This window comes from Ambystoma mexicanum, chromosome 7p (assembly GCF_040938575.1).
Source record: "Ambystoma mexicanum isolate Mex_15411 chromosome 7p, UKY_AmexF1_1, whole genome shotgun sequence".
Taxonomy (NCBI): domain Eukaryota; kingdom Metazoa; phylum Chordata; class Amphibia; order Caudata; family Ambystomatidae; genus Ambystoma; species Ambystoma mexicanum.
Genome location: NC_090939.1, coordinates 112,942,894 through 112,964,952, shown reverse-complemented (window position 1 = coordinate 112,964,952; position 22,059 = coordinate 112,942,894). Strand labels below are relative to the sequence as shown.

General features: G+C 46.2%; 1 protein-coding gene across 1 annotated transcript in view; it reads left to right on the top strand.

The window, feature by feature from the left end:
- The window catches only part of ZBTB20 (zinc finger and BTB domain containing 20), a 3,989,371-nt gene that overhangs the window by 1,822,120 nt on the left and 2,145,192 nt on the right, over positions 1-22,059 (top strand). Inside the window, exon 5 of the mRNA XM_069635901.1 lies at positions 13,568-13,648. The gene's annotated coding sequence lies outside the window, so the exon portion shown is untranslated. The remainder of the gene's footprint in view (positions 1-13,567; positions 13,649-22,059) is intronic.

Genomic DNA, 22,059 nt, shown 5'->3' with positions numbered 1-22,059 from the left:
CGATTCATGTTAAAGGAGCACTGGGACAGCTCTGAGAAGTAAGGTCGCAAAGTGTGTTTGCACCATCGATGATGAATGTGTCCTTCAATTCAGACTAATCCTAGCGTCTAGATACGTTCTTCATCAATGTGCATGCTGAATGATCTGCCCCCAAAAGTCACAGGCAACTTTCAGACATTCCCCAAAACCTGCTGGTGCATGAAGTGCATTTAGGGTGATTTTCAGGCACCACAACTGCTTCCCCCAGTGCCTCAGCAATAGACTGCTCTGCTGGTTGGACCTGAGCATGAAGGGTGATTCAGATTTTAGATGAGCGCATTGCCTGGGACGGAACCGAAGTTTGGTGCATGCCCTTCCCTCCAACTGCTTCAGCATGAATGATCCTTCCACCAGTACACCTACAGAACCTTGTTACACTTTCAACTTTCTCTAGGTAGTCAAATGTTATTGTCTTCACAGCATTCCGACAGTGCCATTGCTGACTCAGGAGGGCTGATCTGAAGATCTGACTAAACAATCTAATTGATAGTACAGTAGAGGTGGGTGGTGTGTACGAAGGGCCATTACTTAATCAAAATGATCTTATCACCTTCACTTTTCATGAATTCCTAACTCATGGGGCATAATTGCAATCGCCATTGACTATCATGAAATGTTTTCAGTGGGTACAAATGCCTGTCTGTGTTGACTGGAAGCCTTTACTGAGGGACCCGGAAATCCTCAACTAACACTTAATCTGGGCCCATCAGCATGGGAGACCAACTAGGTGGAGCCAAGCTACCGCCATTGTCCCTGGTCTGAGATGCATTGACCATACGCCAGCCAAAAAAACAAGGTAGGGGAGTACAAGACTCGAAGTTTATTGGAAATTGTAGAGTAACCCCTCAACCCTCACACCAGAAAAAATATAACTATAACAAAGGCATGGTATCAAACAGTAAGACAGACACACGTGATCTCAGTTCAAGGGTGTTTATTGAACTTCAATTGGGTTTGAAAAATGCCTATCTAATCCTGATTCTAAAGATGGGAGCAAGCTACGACCATCAAATAATAATAACGCAGTCCTGGTTGATTCTGTCAAAATAAAAGGGCCAATACTAATAAACCTATTGCTAATCCTTACTTCTAAATACAACCAGTGTGGGAAACAATGTTATGCAAAAGAAAAGTGTTCAAGAAATGGTATGTCAGGATATTCAAGCCGTTGGCTTCCATTCCCCACGTTTTCAGCACGGGACAAGGTGGCACACTGGAGCTTAGCACACTCTCTGGCTTCTCTAGCACAAAGATGAAGATCAAAACCTTAACATCAAGGCCTTCTGTGACAAAGTCTCTTTGCCATTCAAAGTCTCTTATTTCAGAGCGTCTGATGCAACACAACAAACAATTAAAGTTCAGGCCTCCTTAGGGTTTCACATATACAACTTCTCGGGTGATTTACTGTTCTCCCTGTGTCCCCCTCCACCAGGGTCAGATCCACTTTTACACCAAACCTTCAACTGTTCTCCCTCTTGCAGGCTTGGACAAAAGTTATCTACTTTTCCAAACTTTCTCTACTTCATCAAAATCAAAGACTTTCAACTGTGCGCAGGATTTTGCTCGACCAGTCACAGGACCACTTCGATTCACAATTACTCATTCTCTGCTTCATATAACCTTTTCATCATTTTCGCTTTTGCCCCTTCTCAGCTGGATACCTTACAGAGACCTTCAATTGAGTACCCATGCGGTGCCGGACCACTCTGTCGAAGGTATTGTATCTTGCTTTTAAAGCTCAATCACTCATAAGCAGTTCAACTTTACTTGTGTCTCTTATCACACATGTTTTCAAAATGTTTGTTCCAGTGCTTGCCATGCAATGCTGCTGCTTGCAACCATGGCTTCAACACAGACCATTCTTGTGTTGGTCTCCCCAACTCACCGGCTGAGTTGATTTCACTGAAGCTGCTTTGTTCTTGGAGACAAAGACGGTACCACGGCGGCTTGTGCTTCTCTGTTGCGCTCACCTGGACCCCACAGGGGTGTCGATCGGACCCAGACAGCTGCGGTCTCCTTCAACCTGATGCGTAGTGCAGAGATGACTGCCTGGACTGGCCCGCTTACTCTTGTCTGCAGGACCCGAAGAAGTATTTTCCTGCAAGTGGAGACAGAGATTAACCACCTGTGTGTTTTAGTGATGGCCTCCCAACTGTTCTCGCTCTCCCCCACTAATCACCTCAGATATCCCCTTAGTAACCTCACCTTATGTTCGTAAAAGATGAGCTCTCCATCCTGCGTGTCTTGCAGGGGCGCGTAGATACCAGTTACTTCACTGGTTTGAAGGCGTTTGGAGAGTTCCGGTAAGTATTGACTCTGAAGTCCCTGGCGGGATTGGTAAGTATCAAGTTCAAAGAGTTCAATGTGCCCGATGTTCACTCTTGTCCCCTTCCTTCCTTAAATTGCAACTGAGTTTGTGAGAAGAAGGTCTTGTAGCTGCTGCTGGTGTTCAGGTAAGAGTCTGTGTTACCCAACGCTGTCCGGTAACTATTGCATGCGTTAACGTGTTGTTTTTCTCCCTCTTTACAGATGCGGCATATGAAAATGTGGAGAGTTATGGAATAATACCGCCGGTGGTAAATCAGGTAAGTCTATGGTGGTAAGAGGTTGTATTTGTTTATTCCCTTGGCTCACCTTGTTTTTTCTTGTGTCCCCTAGGTGCCGGATTACAGCGAAGAAATGATGGAGACAGTGCCGGGTGGAAAGATGCTGTGAAAACTGGTGAGTATGGCACCGTGCTGGAGTTGGCGAAGCGACGCGTGTAGGACTGATGTACTTTCCAGGTCTGGAGATGAAATGGTTCCGGAATTAGGTGAGGAATTTGAAATAGGTTTGTTTTCTAACCTTGTCCTTTTCTTCTTCTTTATTCTAGGAGCTCCGGATTCGAGACGGGCGTGGCAGAAGACTGGATGCTGGCTGCAGGCACGCGGGCATGGCAGAAGACTGGATGCTGGCTGCAGGCATGGTGAGCGTCACGCTGCTGGATGCAGAATAACGCGAAGCACGTGCTGCTGTTCGGGTGTGGTTTAAATAGCCTCCAAAGTAGGTCCAGGTAAGAAGTTCCCTAGAGCCACGCCCGAGTAAAAAATAGTCCCTGTAACAAAATAGTCCCATTCAGGCCTCATGTAGGCTTGGACTCTTTTGCAGCATGGTCTGCATCAGGTAAGTAAAGTCTATGAGCCTGACGCCTATGGCGCCAGGACTGATTTCTATGATGAGCCTGGCGCCTAAAGTGCCAGGACTGAACCCAGACAGACCCTAGCCGGGGCTGCTGAGGTTTAAACAAATGTCTGGATGCCTGCTCCTGGAGCTGAGGGCCTTGGTACTGATACCCGGGGGTAGGCATCATGACAGCACTCCCCCCAAGGCCCCTCCTAAAGTTGTTCTTCCCCATGGCCCCGGTTTGTCTGGGAAGTTCCGATGGAATCTTTTCACCAACCGAGGTGCATGAACATGGTCGCTATGCTCCCATGATCTTTCTTGTGGTCCATAGCCATTCCAATCGATCAAATAAAAAAGTTTTGATTTAATCATCTTGGAGTCCAGGATATTTTTTACCTCGAATTCAGGTTCTCAATCTATCAAGATGGGGCCAGGTGGTTTGGTTAATCTTATCCCTGGTTGAACTGGTTTTAGAAGTGAAACATGAAAGACAGGATGAATTTGCATATTAGAGGGTAATTCCAATTTGACGGCCACCGGGTTGATAATGGCCTTAATGGTGTAAGGTTCCAAATATCTAGGATTAAAAGTCCGAGTTCCCTTCAGAGGTATATGTTTTGTAGCCAGCCAAACTTGATCCCCAATCTGGTATTGTGGAGTTTCACTTCTATGTTGATCAGCATTTTTCTTGTATTTCTCTTTTGCTTGTTTCAAATGTTCTGTGGCTTCCTTAAAGGCTTGTGTAATAGTAGAGTGCAAATGACTAACTGCGGGCATTTCTAAGTGCTGAGGCGAATCGAGTCCTGAGGTTCGAGGGTGATGTCCATATATGGTATAAAAAGGACTTTGTCCGGTTCCTGAATGTACAGAGTTATTGTATGCGTACTCGGAAATCCATAAAATATCTTTCCAATTGCTTTCGGTCTGGTGTAGCATGCAGCGTAGGTACTGTTCAAGGGTCTGGTTGGTCCTTTCCGTCTGACCATCGGTCTGGGGATGGTGACTTGTTGATAGCCTCACGTCGATTTGTGCCAGTTGACAACATTTCTTCCAAAAATGCGAGATAAATTGACTACCTCGGTCAGAAACCAATACGGAAGGGAATCCGTGTAATCGTACAATGTTTTCGAGGAACTCCTTGGCCAGAATCGAAGCAGAAGGTAACCCCTTTAAAGGAATAAAGTGGGCCATCTTGGAAAAAAGATCCACAATAACTAGGATGGTGTTAAATCCATTACATGGAGGTAGATCTGTAATAAAGTCTAAAGACAAGGTGTGCCATGGTGTAGGTGGAATATGCAAAGGCTGTAAAAGGCCAGCGGTTTTTTCTTCTGGCTTTTGTTTTGGCCGCAAATGCCACAAGACATCACAAATGACTTTACATCTTTTCGCCAAGTGGGCCACCAGAACTGTCTCTTAATGTTCGTTTCAGTTTTTGCGATACCTGGGTGCCCTTCCATCAGGGTGTCATGGTAATTGGAGATGACTAGTTCTTGTATTTCCTTGTGTGGTAGAAATAGTCGTCCTTGATAGTAAGGGAGGTCATTGACGACTGAGTAGTCCGGGCCTTTCTTTACCCAGTCCTGCAGGGTTGCTGGATCGAAAAGTTGTTGGATTTTTGAATGAATATCTTCTAGTGTCTGTAGAGTATTTATGCCAAGAATTCTTTGCTCGGGAATTATTGGCACCGGTTCCGGGTTTGCATATGCTTCTCCCATCCCTATTTGGGATAAGGCATCTGCTTTGCCATTTTTGCAGCCTGGTCGATAAGTGATCACGAAATCGAATTCGGCAAAGACCAATGCCCATCAAAGTTGTCGCAATGATTGGGCTTTGGCTGTTTTTAAATACTGCAGGTTCCGGTGATCGGTGATTACGGTAATAGTATGCCTGGCACCAAGAAGATAGTGCCGCCAAGCCTTAAAGGCGGATTTGATGGCTAATAGCTCTTTATCGGTAACCGCATAGTTTAACTCAGGTGCTGAGAACTTTCTGGACCAAAACACTACTGGGTGAAGTTGACCGGTTTCAGGATCCTTCTGGGACAGGACAGCTCCCAATGCTAAACTGGATGCATCAGTTTCTACTATGTATGGAAGCTCAGGGCGTGGATGCTTTAAGACAGGTGCTGATGTGAATTTCGCTTTCAGCTCTTGGAAGGCCTTTTCAGCCTCTTCGGTCCTCAAGAAGCGGTTGTTGTTTCGCAAAAGTGCTGTGATGGGGTGTACAACATGGGAGAAGTCCGGAATGAATCTGCGGTAGAAATTAGCAAATCCGAGCATGCTTTGTACCCCTTTGACTGAACTGGGTGATGGCCACTTGAGAATTGTGTCCACCTTTCGAGAGTCCATTCGGACTCCTTTTGGAGTCAGGATAAATCCAAGAAATTCAACTTCCGTAGCATGAAAAACACATTTTATCAATTTTGCATATAACTTGTGCTGGCGTAGTTTCTCAGGGACTGCACGCATGTGCTTAACATGGTCTGATTCTGAGGAGGAGTACACTAGAATATCAGCTATGTATACGACGACACAGACGTCAATGAGTTCACGAAGGACATCGTTCATAAAATACTGGAAGGCTCTGGTGCATTGCACAACCCGAAGGGCATCACCTGATATTCGAATAATCCGTACTTGGTGTGAAAGGCAGTCTTCCATTCGTCGCCTTTCTTGACACGTACCAGATGATATGCCCCTTGAAGATCTAACTTAGTGTAGATACATGCATCCTTTACTTGGTCTAGTAATTCGGGGATCAGAGGCAATGGGTATCGGTTTTTTACCGTAATCTGATTTAATGCGCAGTAATCTATGCACGTTCTAAGGTCACCTTCCTTTTTTGGCACGAAGAATAAAGCTGAGGATGCAGGAGACTTGGAAGGATGAATAAAGCCATTAGCAAGGTATTGGTCCAAGTATTGCCGTAGGTGACGATTTTCAGGTTCCGTGAGGGCGTAGATTCTACTGCATGGGGGTTGTGCACCGGGTAGGAGGTCGATTTGACAATCGTAAAATCTGTTAGGAGGTAATGTATTGACCTGTTCTTTTTGAAAAACATCCTGAAATTCTTGGTATTCCTGAGGTAACTGCACGATTGGGTTAACGACTGTAGCCAGGCCTTTGTTCAAAGTTTTCTCCGGGTAACAGGTGTGTGCACAATGCGGGAAAGTTATTCTCTTCTCTCGCCAATCTATACAAGGATTATGTGTTTCCAACCATGGCATCCCCAGTATTATCTGGAACTGTGGGGCTTTGATTAGATCAAACACAATAGTCTCTCGATGCCCATCTTGACTCAACAGTGTCATCTCTGTAGTGGAATGAGTTACAGGCCCCAAGGCAATCTCAGTTCCATCAACTGTGGTGATGACATCTGAAGTGGTCTTTTTGCAAAGAGGTAGATTCATCCTTGACACCAATTTGTGGTCCATATAGTTTCCTGCGGCCCCGCTATCTATGTATGCCCTTACTGCATGCATATGTGATGGCTGCCTGGGATCAAGTAGGACCATTGGGATGATCAGATGCGAGGTCTGAGTGTCCTTCTTTAAGCTTGGCAAGCAGACCTCTACGCTTGTCGGGCGTGTTCGTTTCCCGAATCAGGCTCTATGTGGCTTTTATCAGCAACTCCTACCACCTTCTTGGGTGGTTTTGTAGGGCAATCCCGTAGAAAATGTCCTCAGGTTCCACAGTACAGACACAACTGCATCTGTCGTCTTCTTTCTCTTTCCTTTTGAGTTAAGGGTCCTTTAACCCCCCCCGATCTGCATAGGTTCAGATGCATCTGTTCCTTTGGGGGCAACGTTGGGTTTAACCAATACCCAGTTCTCGAACTTAGCTCGATCAGTCGGTTCTGAAGTCAGTGGTCTAGCTGGACCACTAAGTCTATAAATTCTGTGAAATCCTGAGGTGGGTTCACAACTTGAGCCAAGACATCTTTGAGTTCTCCCCGAAGTCCACGATGAAACAATGTAATTCGCTTTTCCTCCGGCCACCCGGTTTCCACCACCAACCTATTGAAGGTTGCAATATAGGTTAGCAGATCCTGGTTACCTTGTCGTAAGGATAAAAGTTTGTTGTCCAGGGCTTGACCCTGTGAGTGTCTGGCGAATAGTTTTTCCATGCTCCTTTGAAAACCCTGAAAATCCCGGAGAAGAGGATCATCCTGGTTGACTAATGGAATGGACCAATCTGCTGCGCTGCCACTAAGATATGATAATACAAAGGCTACTTTGGCTTGGTCATTTGGAAAGGCTCCCGGTCTGCATAAAAAGTGCAAGCGGCATTGGTTCATAAACACGGCGAACCTTTTGGGGTCCCCAGCAAAGCGTTCGGGTGGAGCTAACAGAATATTTCCTGGTAAAACCACTTGCACAGGATTGCTTGATGAAACGGGGGTTGTGTTTCCCCCATATCCAGGTAGGGGCGTTTGCCCAGCTTGGTTTTGCAGTAGTTGCCTAGCCAGATCACCCGTGCGCTCCTTTGAGACAATCAGTTCTCTCCTGAGGGCATTAGTCTCTTGGCAAGCGGCATGTACTTCCGCCCTAAATTCCCCCAATAATTGGGCCAGTTGGTCGGTTTCCGAGGTTTCCATAACACACGGGTGGGTATTTGTAGAGAGTCTTCGCGTTCTGTTACGCTCACCTGGACCCCACAGGGGTGTCGATCGGACCCGGACAGCAGCGGTCTCCTTCAACGTGATGCGTAGTGCAGAGATGACTGTCTGGACTGGCCCTCCTAGTCTTGTCTGCAAGACCCGAAGAAGTATTTTCCTGCAAGTGGAGACAGGGATTAACCACCTGTGGGTTTTAGTGATGGCCTCCCAACTGTTCTCGCTCTCTCCCACTAATCACCTCCGATATCCCCTTAGTAACCTCACCTTATGTTCGTAAAAGATGAGCTCTCCATCCTGCGTGTCTTGCAGGGGCGCGTAGATACCAGTTACTTCACTGGTTTGAAGGCGTTGGGAGAGTTCCGGTAAGTATTGACTCTGAAGTCCCTGGCGGGATTGGTAAGTATCAAGTTCAAAGAGTTCAATGGGCCCGATGTTCACTCTTGTCCCCTTCCTTCCTTAAGTTGCAATTGAGTTCGTGAGAAGAAGGTCTCGTAGCTGCTGCTGGCGTTCAGGTAAAAGTCTGTATTACCCAACGCTGTCTGGTAACTATTGCATGCGTTAACGTGTTGTTTTTCTCCCTCTTTACAGATGCAGCATATGGAAATGTGGAGAGTTATGGAATAATACCGCCGGTGGTAAATCAGGTAAGTCTATGGTGGTAAGAGGTTGTGTTTGTTGATTCCCTTGGCTCACCTTGTTTTTTCTTGTGTCCCCTAGGTGCCGGATTACGGCGAAGAAATGATGGAGACAGTGCCGGATCGAAAGATGCTGTGAGAACTGGTGAGTGTGGCGCCGTGCTGGAGCTGGCGAAGCGACGCGTGCAGGTCTGATGTACTTTCCAGGTCTGGAGATTAAATGGTTCCGGAATTAGGTGAGGAATTTGAAATAAGTTTGTTTTCTAACCTTGTCCTTTTCTTCTTCTTTATTCTAGGAGCTCCGGATTCGAGCGAGCGTGGCAGAAGACTGGATGCTGGCTGCAGGCACGCGGGCGTGGCAGAAGACTGGATGCTGGCTGCAGGCATGGTGAGCGTCACGGTGCTGGATGCTGCTGTTCGGGTGTGGTTTAAATAGCCTCCAAAGTAGTTCCAGGTAAGATGTTCCCTAGAGCCACGCCCAAGTAAAAAATAGCCCCTGTAACAAAATAGTCCCATCCAGGCCTCATGTAGGCCTGGACTCTTTTGCAGCATGGTCTGCATCAGGTAAGTAAAGTCTATGAGCCTGGCGCCTATGGCGCCAGGACTGATTTCTATGATGAGCCTGGCGCCTAAGGCGCTAGGACTGAACCCAGACAGCCCCTAGCCGGGGCTGCTGAGGTTTAAACTAATGTCTGGATGCCTGCTCCTGGAGTTGAGGGACTTGCTCCTGATGCCCGGGGTAGGCATCATGACATTCTCCCCGTCTTGATTATTGACACCGGAGGGCCCATGGTATCTCTGACACACAATGCAGGATTCTTCAGCCTGGTTTCCTGGTCTTACGCTTTCTATTCTCGAGGTTTCTGGAAAGTAACGGTTCCTTGTCGAAAAGGTCAAGGGAACTTCCCTTCTTGCGATCCCCTTCTGTTTTGCCATTTTTTTTCTCTCGTTCAGCTGCCATCTATAAACTGCTGTTTCCTCATGTGCTTTGCCTCATTCAGAGTGTGCTCTCGTGCTCCGCCTTTTATCTGTGTGGGGAAGCCTAATGGAAGTCAGGTGTGTGTGATGCTCAGTAATTGCCGGACCTCGCCTAACCATTGTATTGTGACACGTCAGGTGCACTGCTTGGGTGTTAGTCTGTTTTCTCTCAGCGGGCTGTCTGCCTGAAAGTGTTTGTGTTGTAAAAGGGTGGTACAATTCCTAAATATCCTACCTGGTAGAATGGGGTAAAGGTGTTACAGGGAAGGGGATACCACATTCCACCATTTGGTGTCCCACGCCCACTCCCCGGAGACCCCTCACCCAGGTGATCCTCCGGCACTGGCCCACCCCCAGGAACTGTATCCAAAAGTGATGACCATGTCCTGGCCACCCGGATGACAGATCCCCGGGGACTAGCGGGTGAGACACTGTCTGATTTCTCACATAACCCACTAGGGAAAAAGGCCCAGCACACCTCTTACAAGAAGAACAATGTTTATTATCATAAAAATACAAGTATGCCCCAGCAATGAACTCTGCTGCCACGGAGCGCTCTGACAAAAACAGCACAGCCTTACAAATCACATACATCACATACGTTACAAATCCAGGGAGCTGGTAGGTGCGACTCTATACACATCCACCATGCTCCATATGGGATACCAGGCGATTGGTCCCAGCATCTTCTGTCCATTTTCTTCCACGTAGGGATCTTCTTCTGTCATCATCGGATACAAAAACTGTAATTGCCATTTGGGTTACACAAATCATTATTTCCTAACTCTACAGTGCACTTGGTAGCAATGACATGAGCGAGGCGGCTACTTTGGAGCTTGCAATAACTTTCTCAGAACTACATGTACAACCCACTGCTTTCCCAAACACGTCAGCGCCTCCACAGCTTTCCCACCCATGGCATAAATGTGTTGCCTTCTCCCCTGGCACCTTGCAGTACAAATCACACAGGCCACTGGTGGGGGCAGCCTGCCCCTGCTCTCTGATCTTCTTGATCGATTGATCACTTACAGTTTTATGGCCTGATGTCTTGGGCTAGCTGTTGTACTGGAATGTTTGCATTGCATTGGTTCTCAGGCCGCTGTAACTTATAAATCTGGACTGATGAAGGCCTAAAGCCCTCACCCCCCTTCTCTTGGGATACCTCTGCAAAGATCCATTCCGGCCCTCACTTGGCCTTGCAGGGCATATTCTTTCTGGGTTGCATGTGCTACTGAGAAGACTCAAAAAGGACTGTGTGAGTGCTTTGAAGAAATTATCCTTCTGCAGAGCTGCCATTCTGCGAGCAAAGAACGTGCATGCACCCTTCTAACCCTCTTGACTAACTGTGAGCATACGACCATAGCCAAGGCACTAGGTCCCAGTTTCAAAATGGCGTCTACCTTCTAAAATGGAGTTTCATTATACATGTGATGCTAACACTATTATCAGTTATATTCCAACTACAATCAACTTCTATGGGTGACCCACCTCAATTCTTCCAGTTCTCTCCCGGCATCTCCTTCTACAATCGCCTTGTCCTGAACTGCTGGGGGTCCTGGGGCTTTCGCCCTTCCTTCCCAACAAACCGAAGGCCCAGCATGGGGTCTTCACTAAACCTGGGTGGGGACAACAAGATCCAAGTCAAGGGCAGACAGGCCCAATACACACTGTCTACAATAATCTGAAAGAAGTTGAGTAAGCTTGGTTGTAGTCTGTGTAGCCTGTTCGATAGAGGGCGAGGTCTGAGCAGATGTATCCAACGTCCTAATAGAACCAAATGGCAAAAGACTTGAAATTACCATTCATCAGCACTTTCCGGGAATCCTGGCCATCTGGTAGTGGTAATCATTTCTGTGGCTAACTACGGTCATGCTGAGAGCTGTGCAATCTCGTATCGCAATGTATTTGAATGGGTCTTTGAGGAAGGACCCCAATTGCCATGGTAAAGGAATTGCAAACCCCATATTGGCCATGGGAGACAACCTAGCGACAGGCAACCCCTGTGGCCTTCCTAGAGCACTACCCTGGGATGTCAGAACCAGGCTACCCAGAGGAGGCTGTGACTCCTGCATGGCTCACATAATGCTTTACTGAGTAAGGACAGCCACCTGCGGTGCGTCGGTGGAGCCCAGACCATAGGCAGTGACCCAAGTTCCCCCTTTAGCCTTCCTGGAACTCTGACTCAGACCAATCAGAACATGGCTCCCGTGTACACTCCAACTGTAAACTGGGGGAAGATGGCTAAAATGACTTGTAGTCTGTGCCCTCTGGATGGCAGAAAGGGAGGTCTGAGCAAATGCATCTACCTCCTTTGCAAAATGTCAAATGCACATTAATTTGGGCTTCCAGTGCCGCATGGCCATCTGGTTGCAGCATTCATTTATATTGCACACCATGTATTCAAAGGGGAAATTGGCCCTAGGCCCTGTATTGCTGTCATGGGGCTCTAACTTCAAAACTGGTGCCTAGAACATACTGGGCTATTCTTACGGATTGTAGAACTCTGATCCAGTGATGGGGGGAAGGGTGTTCAGTATTTTTAATCAGTTGTGTGCATGTTTAGTTTGATTAAAGATCTTATTGTATTGAACATAGATATATTTTGGATGCATTTTTTATATTTTTCATTACCAGCTCACAACCCTTCTAAGAGTATGAAAAAATAGTCCACAGGCACCCCTCTGCGAGAACGAACACGGCTAAATGACCTGTTATTTGTGAAGGTACTCACTCAAGAGTCTGCAGCCACACTTTAGGTTATTGTACCTTTCACAGAAGGGAAATATCCATTTGCATATCAGTCTTTGTCACGCCCACATGGGCAGTCCAGCACCGAAATGCTATGGCAATTCTCTTCTGAACAAGAGTACCAACAGCAACCCCATAAACATGTTTCAGGCTTGTTGGGCCTCATCAGTGAGGTGGAGCTGTGCCTCTCTGAGCACAGTGAGCAACGGGTCCACGTCTGGATGATCCTAGGAAACTTAGGGTGACTAAACCTAAGTCCCTTAAACAATGAAAAAATAGTCCATAGGTGCTCCTCTGTGAGAACGAACACGGTTAAACGACCTGTTCCTTGGGAAGGTATTCACTCGAGAGTCTGCAGCTACACTTTAGCTCACTGTACCTTTCACAGAAGGGAAATATCCATTTGCATATCAGTCTTTGTCCCGCCACATGGGCACTCCAGCACCGAAATGCTATGGCAATTATCTTCTGAACAAGAGTACCAACAGCAACCCCATACGCCTGTTTCAGCCTTGTTGGGCCTCATCAGTGGGGCGTAGCTGTGCCTCTCTGAGCACAGTGAGCAAGGGGTCCACATTTGGATGACCCTAGGAAACTTAGGGTGACTTACCCTAAGTCCCTTAAACAATGAAAAAATAGCCCGTCTGCGAGAACGAACAAGGCTAAATGACCTGTTCTTTGGGAAAGTACCCACTCGAGAGTCTGCAGCCACACTTTAGCTCACTTCTAGGTTTATAGCCTTCCCTTGGCGCACATCAAAGAAATTGGTTAATTAGATATACTATCGTGTTGTGCTTTGTTTATCTTCATGATTGGGGTGACTGTTGGTTTAGTAGTAGTGTGGCTCTGAGTAGGCTATATAGTCACTACTCAATATTGTTCTCCTGCAGAGCAGCTGTCATTTCATCACACTGGCCAGGTAGAGCACAAGGTTATCTGAGGTCCCCAGCAGGCACTGAGGCTCTTTCAGAGTAGGCGGGCAGCCCGAGTTAGGGCTCCACGAGTCCCTAATTTTGTAAAATGGGATGCACTGTCATATAGCCATCATGTGACAATACACATCCTCAGCACTCAAGGACTTAAGATGTAGATGTAGACAACTGTTCACAACATGATGCAGGACCATTGCTTTCCCCTTAAATTCTGATTGTGATCAAAACAATGCCTCTGTGCTTTTCTTTTCCCCAATGCATCAGAAAAGTATTTAATTATAAAATATTCTAAGAAGAGCTTATTCTTATGCAATCAAAAAAGAAAAAACACACGCACACCACCACGCTTGAGCGATAACGCAGTGATTTGGGTGGTGAAACATTATGAAAGTTTAATTTTTAATTAAATCGGAAATTGCAATTAAAGCTGAATTTTAACCTGTTTCTTTTCAGACTGCCTGGAGTTACAGCCAGATGCTGAAGTAGCTGCACCTGCGAAATAACCAAAAACGAACAAAGCTTCTCCGCGCTCCGGTAAGTGGCCGCCGCTGCAGCTGTCTCCCGATTGTGCATCATGATCACACATCACGAATGAGCAGAACTGGTGTCGTCGAGGTCAGACTGACCTCGTTTGGCCGTTAGAGTTACGTTAAGTTTGCATGATTCAGAGTATTTGTTGCATTTGTTGCATTTGTAGTTTATCCAGAAATTGCTCCGCGCCCTTGATTTGGATAAATAGAACGACTTCCTGCATGGAAGGCAGTGTTTCCGGTCTAGTGATCAGAGGGTTGGACAGTGAGCGATAAGACGTGAGCTTGTGGGCGTTGGGTGTAGCTCTGTGAGATGCCGCCGGGCAGGAAGACTGGGGGCTGAGTCGCACCTGGCATGTGTCCGGGGTATTGACACATTGTTTGCGTTGCTGGTGGGCAGCGATTGTTGTTCTGAACATGATTGAGAAGGGAGCAGGGGGGCTAAATTGCACCCGTCATTTGTGCGTATTTGTAGTGTTATCATATGAACTTGTATAAAAGTTGTAAATGCAAGAGAACAATTCAGTCAACACACCAATTACTGCAGAAAGACCCTTCTTCTCTTGTGTAGTGTATATAGCTCTGAACGGGTGAGGGAGTACCTTCCTGTGGGGATCAGCTCACACATTGTGCATATGCTAATCCTTGGAAGCCCCTCCCTACCCTTGGAAGCACAGCTTTACAATCAGTTTTTGCCCTGGTTCCGTCATTTAGCTGTGGCCGAAAGCTTTGCAAGGAAACTGTCCAGAGACCCTCACCTAGCCTGGGGCCATTAAGAATGCAATCTTCAGATTGCAGTGTTATTGGCAAATCCATCCTTTCCCCGCCCCACCCAATCCCTGTCTGTTACTACCAGCGCACTGCTCTTCACCTTCCTGCAGCTGCCACGCCCCATTTTAGGACTAACTGCTGCACTTCGTCACAGTGAATAAAAACTTGCAGGTGTGTAGCATCACTCTGATACTGAGTCCCTTGTGCCGCGTCACAACCTGGTAAGTTGTGCTGTTGGTTCCGTGGGGAGAGGGATTTAATTTCATTTTGCACTGTAAGGGAAGAGTTTGGCGCTTGTGGAAAACAGACAGCATGATAGACCTTCGGGAGGAAGGAGCAGGCCTGACTGCCTGACCACTTGACAAACACCTGACAAACGCCTTGCCCTGCCCTTGGCAGGCAAAAGTCTCTGCAGGCCATTGAGGACAGCAGCTGAGCATGTTAGAGTGAGGTTTGAGGTATCTCTCAGCTTGCCAACCAACAAGGGTGAAATGGGTGACTGCAGTCCTCGGATTTTAAGCAGTCCTTTTTCTAAACCAAAAGCTCTTGGCACCCATAACCCTTAGCATGTAGCTTATGATGCTTGTTAATGCAGCAGAGAGAGTCAGAGACACAAATAGTGAGAGAGAGAAAGAGGGAGAGAGCAGGAAAGAGAGATTGACATTGGCAATGTGAAATAGAGAAATAGGACCTGCCTTTTAGAAGCCAGTGGTAGTAGTGCAGGGCTGCTGGTTGTTTTGCCTACTCCACCTTCCCCTGAATAATCTGCACCACTCTCCAATCTCCTGCACCTTACACTACACTCACACAACCCCTGGAGCCCGTGGAGGCCTAGCCATTAGCACATCAACGTTAACCAAACCATGACAAAGCTCTCTTCTTTAGACCTATCACACTCTCCCATGCTAGCGACTAATCAGACCCAAAGTACTGTAGTCTATCAGTTCTTGGGCTCTCCACTATGGATAACATACTTCCAAGTTTCCCGGCAAATCCAAAGAAAGCAGATTTGCACTCAGGGACCGGGTACTTCCAACCTGTACTCATCGACATCACAGGTTTTGCATCTGCCCTCCCACTAAAGACCCTCCACCCCCCTTTTCCTTAACAGAGCCACGCTCAGCAAGACCACCAATAGTGGTAGAATGGTGCTATACAAGACTACTTACATTAGATTAAAAACGTGAATACTGATTTTGTCTCGGGAGGATAGCTCAGGGGCAACGTGATCGCCTTGGAAGCAAGACGACGCAGAGCAACACAGGTTCAATCCCTGTGTCTGCGCTTGGAAACCTCTGGGTATTAAGCATGTTATAAATAACCTATCATATCAAGCATAGATCAACTTAGTCATTGTGTGTATCCTGCAAACCCAAATGGAAGTTACTCTACAGTGGGTGGACGAGCCCAGCCCTAACTAAGCGTTCATGATAGCAAAGCCGGGATGCATTTACTGACCGGGTGGGAGCTATGGCATTATAATTGGCAGCCTAGAGGGCCAAAGGTGGCACATCTGCCATCTGCTTGTGCATTGATGTTTTAGGGCTGGTGGTCTTGGTAGCAAGTCCAGCGCAGAGGCTTTAAGGTTGACGTGGTTGCCATTTCTGTTGCCAATATTTGGCATTTTACATGCAGCCAACACAAGGTAGGCCAAAGATTGAAGGTGTTTGGAGGCCACATGGAAGGGTTACCCGTAGCAAGTTATTTTGTTTGTCATGTGTTGCGAGGGCCATAGACGTCCCTAGAGGGGGGATAAATGGGCAGTTGCCTCCCCGTTGGCTGCTTTCCCCCCCCCTCTAGTAAATATCTCTATCCAGGAGCCTTAAAGGTGCTCCTTCGACAGCCATCAGTACGTTTGTAGGCTTTATTTGCTTAGCCTGAGTTCTTTTTTCTGGCCTGAAAGGGACACCACAGGAATTAATGGCCTGTGATTATCACTGGGGCCATCACTGTTAAAAGCAGGCTTCCTGCATGCTGAGCACACTATTGTTTTCCAAATGTGCGTCTACACTTGTCGAGAAACAAACAAAAAGGATGTTTCCAAAGTGAAACATGCTCTTCAACTTACATTGACTAGTTTTCTTTAAAATGTATTTATTTTTTTGTCGGACTACTATACAAATACCCTGTGAGTTTTGTGCCCCTTCCTTTGTGTTTTAATGCAGGATATATTTCTTAAGCAGTTATATGCTTGTCAACCTGCTTAGTCGGAAATACATGCTTCTTTTGTGCTGACAGCAGTTATTAGGAAATTAAACTGTGGGTTCATGGGTGCCAGCTTTTGATTTTGACTATGGCGGCAGAAATGACCCACCTCTCCCTAAATATTAGCAAGCCCCAGCCCGTCCCCTGCCTGAACATATTTTATACCACTTTTCTTTAAAAAAAGAATTCCAAAAAGTGATCTGATTTACAGCCAATTTTAAATATATAAAGTCTCCGCAACAGTCCCTCAACCTGCTGAGCTACTCTGATAACCTTCTACTGTAGGACATGTTTATTGATGCCTTAATGTGCTCAAAATCGCTGCATTAACAACAGGGCAGTTCATGTACATGACTTCAAAGTCAACAGTGTTTAATCTCCAGCCACAATGACCATGTGCATGGATGCATTGATGGTGTACCAGTGGAGGCTTCTCCATAACGAGCAGGGGCAATGACCCCCAGGAACCCGCCCCCATTATGGAGGAGCCAAGGAGCCAGCCCAGTGTAAACACTGAGTTCTCTCTCGGCTGCTTTTTTGCAGCTGAGGGAGCGCTCCTCGGCTGGCTTGAACTGTTAAAAGAAAATACAGTTTCCTTTTTGACAGTTCTGTTCCCCAGCCTTGCATATCCAATGAGCTATGCAAAACCAGAGGCGTTTTGCTTCCCCAACCTTGCATGGCCCATTGGGGATGCTAGCTGAAGAACTGCAGGTTTGTAAGTGCGTTGGCAAGCACTAATGTGCTCCTCGCACAAACGGAACGGTCCACCCCATCATCAGTGATCTGGCTCTTGCTCACATGTTCATGAACCAGGGAGCACTGTTTGCTTTCTGCTTCCTGTTCATGCACTGGGAGGGAACATCAGGACCGGGGCTGAAGTTATTTTCATTTACATTTAAATATGTGTATGTATGTATGCTTGTGTTGTGTGTAATGAGTGAGTGTATGATGATGGGTGTGTGTGTGAATGAGCGACTGCATGCTGCGTGTGAAGGTTGTGTGAATGTTTGTGCAGGTGTGTTTGTACTGGGACATGGAACTGATTTTGGCAGGGGAGGGGTTGTGCCTCAGCCAAAAAAAGCTCCCTGTGCGGGGTGCTGGGGAGGCCCATGGAGGCAGGCATGGTATTTCTTTGTACTGACCATCTATGATAATGCCTAGTAAAAAATAACATGCCTACTCCCTGTGCCCCCCAGCACCTTGCATGCACACTTTATCACATTGTTTGTGTGCGAGGCACAGGGGCACCCAGAGGGCAGGCATGTATTTTTTTTTAACTGGTAATCTATGATAAAGCAAGCATGATATGTGTTATTATGTAGCTAAACTGGCATTTTAATGCTGGCAGTCTAGCCATTTCTTACTGTGGCATGCCTTTTTGTATTGGGCATCTTTGATAAAGCAAGCATGGTAAGTGTTATTATGTAGCTAAACTGGCATTTTAATGCACCCAGTCTAGCCATTTCTTTCTGTGGTATGGTATTTTGTATTGGGCATCTTTGAAAAAGTAAGCATGATAAGTGTTATACTGACATTTTGATCTAGCTAGTCTAGCCATTTCTTATTCTGGTATGCCATTTGTATTGGTCATCTTAAAGCAAGCATTATAAGTACTATTGTATAGCTAGACTAGCATTTTGGTGCAGCCATCCTAGCAATTTCTTACTGTCGCATTTTATTTTGTATTGGGCATCTTTGATAAAGCAAGCATAGGTGTATTTATGTGGCTAGACTGGCATTTTGGTGCAGCCAGTCTAGCCATTTCTTACTGTTGCATGACATTTTGTATTGGGTATCTTTGATAAAGCAAGCATGATAAGTGTTATTATATAGCTAGAATTGGACATATTTTCATACTGTGGCAGAGCATTTTAATGGTAATGCCAACTGGAGTATGTTCTTACGTGGGGATACTGCCATATTTTGGCAGAACAAGCGTGGACATGATTTCTTATAATGTCATTACTGGCATTTTGCGTAAAGCAAACATCAATATGTGCTTAAATGGCTATACTGGCATATATTGGTGCAACCAGCATGGAAATGAGTGGGCGCAGCCAGCATGAAAATATTTTTATTGTGGCATATATTGTGGGTAAAGGCAACCTGAATAAATGTGTTGGCGAAATGCTCCTGTGCACTGTTGGTGACTTGCATCTATTAGATTTTTCGATGCGTTACCGTACAAAAACAATTGCAAACTTTATGGCATGTTACACAATTTTTGCACCATTTGAAGCCATTATTTGAAAATAATTTCTGGGTGGGAAGCAACCCCCTTGAAAGCCCCCCCTCTCTTAACTGGTTCAGGCTCACCCGCTACACTCCATCCATCTCAGGAGGATAGCTCAGGGGCAACGTGCTTGCCTTGGAAGCAGGACGACACGGAGCAACACAGGTTTGATCCCCGGGTCTGCGCTTAGAAACTTCTGGGTATTAAGCACGTTTTACATAAATTATCATATCATCGCACTGGCATATTTGGGGGAAATTTGTACTCCCCTCCCAGTTAAAAGAAATCACCAGCCACCACTACGGTTTACAGCCAGAAACTTAAAACTATTCTACAGGGGCAAAGTGAGGATTGGTGCAATCATTTCTAAAGAAACAAGGCAACAGTTGCCTCCTTTCCCCCTTACGTGGTGTCTTTGTGATATTTCATCTGTTAAACACACTGTCCTTGACTGTCATTTTAAACTGAGGTTTGAGGGATAGCTCTTCTGTTAAACTGAGTATTTTTAACTAGCTGTTATTTAAAGCTGAGCCGGAAGTGACATTATTTGTAGCTGTGCTGAGAGTGGTGTCTGCTTGAAATAAAATAATGCAGTCTCTTGCTGAGTGCAATGGCATTTTGTTAAACAGGAGTTAACCTTTTAGGATGTATGTACATAAACTTGATGCAAAACCTGTATTGCATTGAACCAACTCTGAACATGGTGCGTTTTTTTAACCAGATTGGTAAACTATAGGTATACTTAAACCAGTTTAGCCTGATGACCCTTATTTGATGTGCCATCACCCTGGCCCACCATGTTGTATGTGTGCCCTCCCAGTGTGCGCCCCCCCCCCCTCCCCAAACACTGATTTCTAGTGACGCCGCTGGCCAGGGCATTGTGTTGTCTGAAGTAGGAATTCATTGCATTGGCGAGTTGCTGAAATTGCGAACTTTCACTATCGCAGCTTATTAACCATTTAAAATTGACACTAAATCGAAAGTTGAATACACACACGGTGTGTTGTGAATTTCTTTTCCAGAGTAGAATTGTGTTGTTTCAAAGGAGAATAGTCAATCTTAATTTTCCATAGCCCCCGGCAGTGAAGGGGTTAACAGTCAGCATGTTCTCCTGCCATGACCGACTCCCATGCATCACATCACGCCGACGTGTGCGCATGATTCGATGAGCCGAGTGATAACGGCAGAGCGTGCCCACGGTGATGGGAGGATGCGACCTCGGCAGGGAGGGCCTGCTTGGCGCAGCCATCCCGTGTCGGTGTGCTTGCTGTTTTGTTGCTTTTAAAAGATCAGGATGTACAGCCTGGTAATGAACTCCAGGTCTCCGAAGTAAGGTTCTCCATGCCTGCTGCTCACGCGCCCCTGGGTGTGTTGCAGTCTTCCAGCCACATGGTAGTCCTGTGCTGCCTTTGCCAGGCCATGCACTCAGTATGATCTGACTCCTGGCACCCACCGGGGAGAAGGCAGCGCTTGCTCTACATGTGGCCTGGCTTGGGCTAAGCTAACTACATCTAAAGAGGAATGTGCTGCCAACAAAGAAACGAAGCATGAACATTTCATGCGATGTGTTTAAGCCGCTCAAGTGGTTTTGTCCGGGTAGCTTTCACGGTGGTCTTTTTCAGAGAAAAAAATGCGCCATTGATGTCTATTGCCATGGGTTAGATGAAGCAGGCAGCCCCCTTTCCAGGGTTTCGCTTTACACTGGCGAACATGTGTTACCCGGGCTGGTGTTCGTATTGAACCAAAACATCGGACCATTTTTACTGCGAATCCCATAACGTGATTTTTAACATCGAGTTGGACGAAAATTATAGATGGGATCATGGGCTTAATTTTAGGTGGGGGCTGGGGTGTTTGTCCCCCGCCCCCAACTTTCATGCCACACCATTTTGTCCCCATTCATTTGGCTGGGGCACCTGTTATTCAGATGTCACGTCCCCCCCAACATTTTCAGCAAAGTTACTCCACTGGATGGGGTCTAAATAAAGGTGGGGGGATTTGGAGGGAGGAGTATGAGGGCCCCCACCCCCTGCATGTATTGGCGCAGAAATGGGTTCAAAGAAAAACAAATCGATGTTATGGGACTTGCAGTAGAAAGTTCGAGCTTTTAAGGTAGTCCCCCGTTTTACAGATCACAGTTATTTCAGATGCGATCCCCGAATCTTTCTCCATAGTCCTTTCCATTTCTGGGCCCAGAAAGAGTATCGTGAATTCATTCAGATTCCACCAACCGTTACCCTTCCCTCTGTATCTTAGGGGTGGGCGAAATTTCCACGCGTGAAGTAATATTGGTGAATTTCTGTGGGACAAAATGGATTCCGAGCGGCAAAAACGCAACCCAAAAAAACCCAAATGATTTGTTTTCCTCATGAACTAATCAATTTCAGCCTCTTCAGCCATAACACTGTGACATTTGAAATACTTTACGTGCAAATCATCGGAGGAGTGGATTTCGAGGAAAAAAAGGTGAATTTCATGCACATTTTTCACAGAGCGTGTCCTGGGGATTTCACCCAACCGTACAAATAATATTGTAGTATATTTATGGACTTTATGTGGCAAGAAATAAATGCCTTGAGTGCCACCATTTTATATAAATCCATCTAATTTGGAAACGTTTTCTTAGCCATCACTTGTTTATCTGGAAAGCTCTGTTAATCCACACTGCCCATTGCCTTTATCATATGATAGGTAATTAATAACGCACTTAAAACCCAAAGGTTTCTAAGCGCAGACCCGGGGATCGAACCTGTGTTGCTCTGCACATTGCCCCTGAACTATCTTTCCGAAGAGAAGTCTTCCGGGTGATGTTTGCCGGATAAGACAGCTGAAAAACAAAGCATTCCAAATTAATAATGTGCCGGTAAATAGAGTTTCGATCTCTAGCTCTGTTTCTCTATCACTGCCCCATGGGTGCCGAATAACAAAGCTTGTACTTTATCATAGCAAATGTGTTTTAACATCTGTGCATTGCTCTGGGGTGTGAGTAACATTTCTCGTGGGGGCCCCCCTTCTTCAGGTATACATCTACAGAGACCCAAAGCATAATACGTATGTGACTATGCACTCCCTGAAATGATGCACACATAGGTTTTCGAGTCTACATGAACCAAATGTTACTGACCCACTGCCATCGCAGTGTTCAACACTTTTTCTCAAAAGTCTGTGGGCCTCATTACGATTTTGGCAGTAGCCATGCCACTATT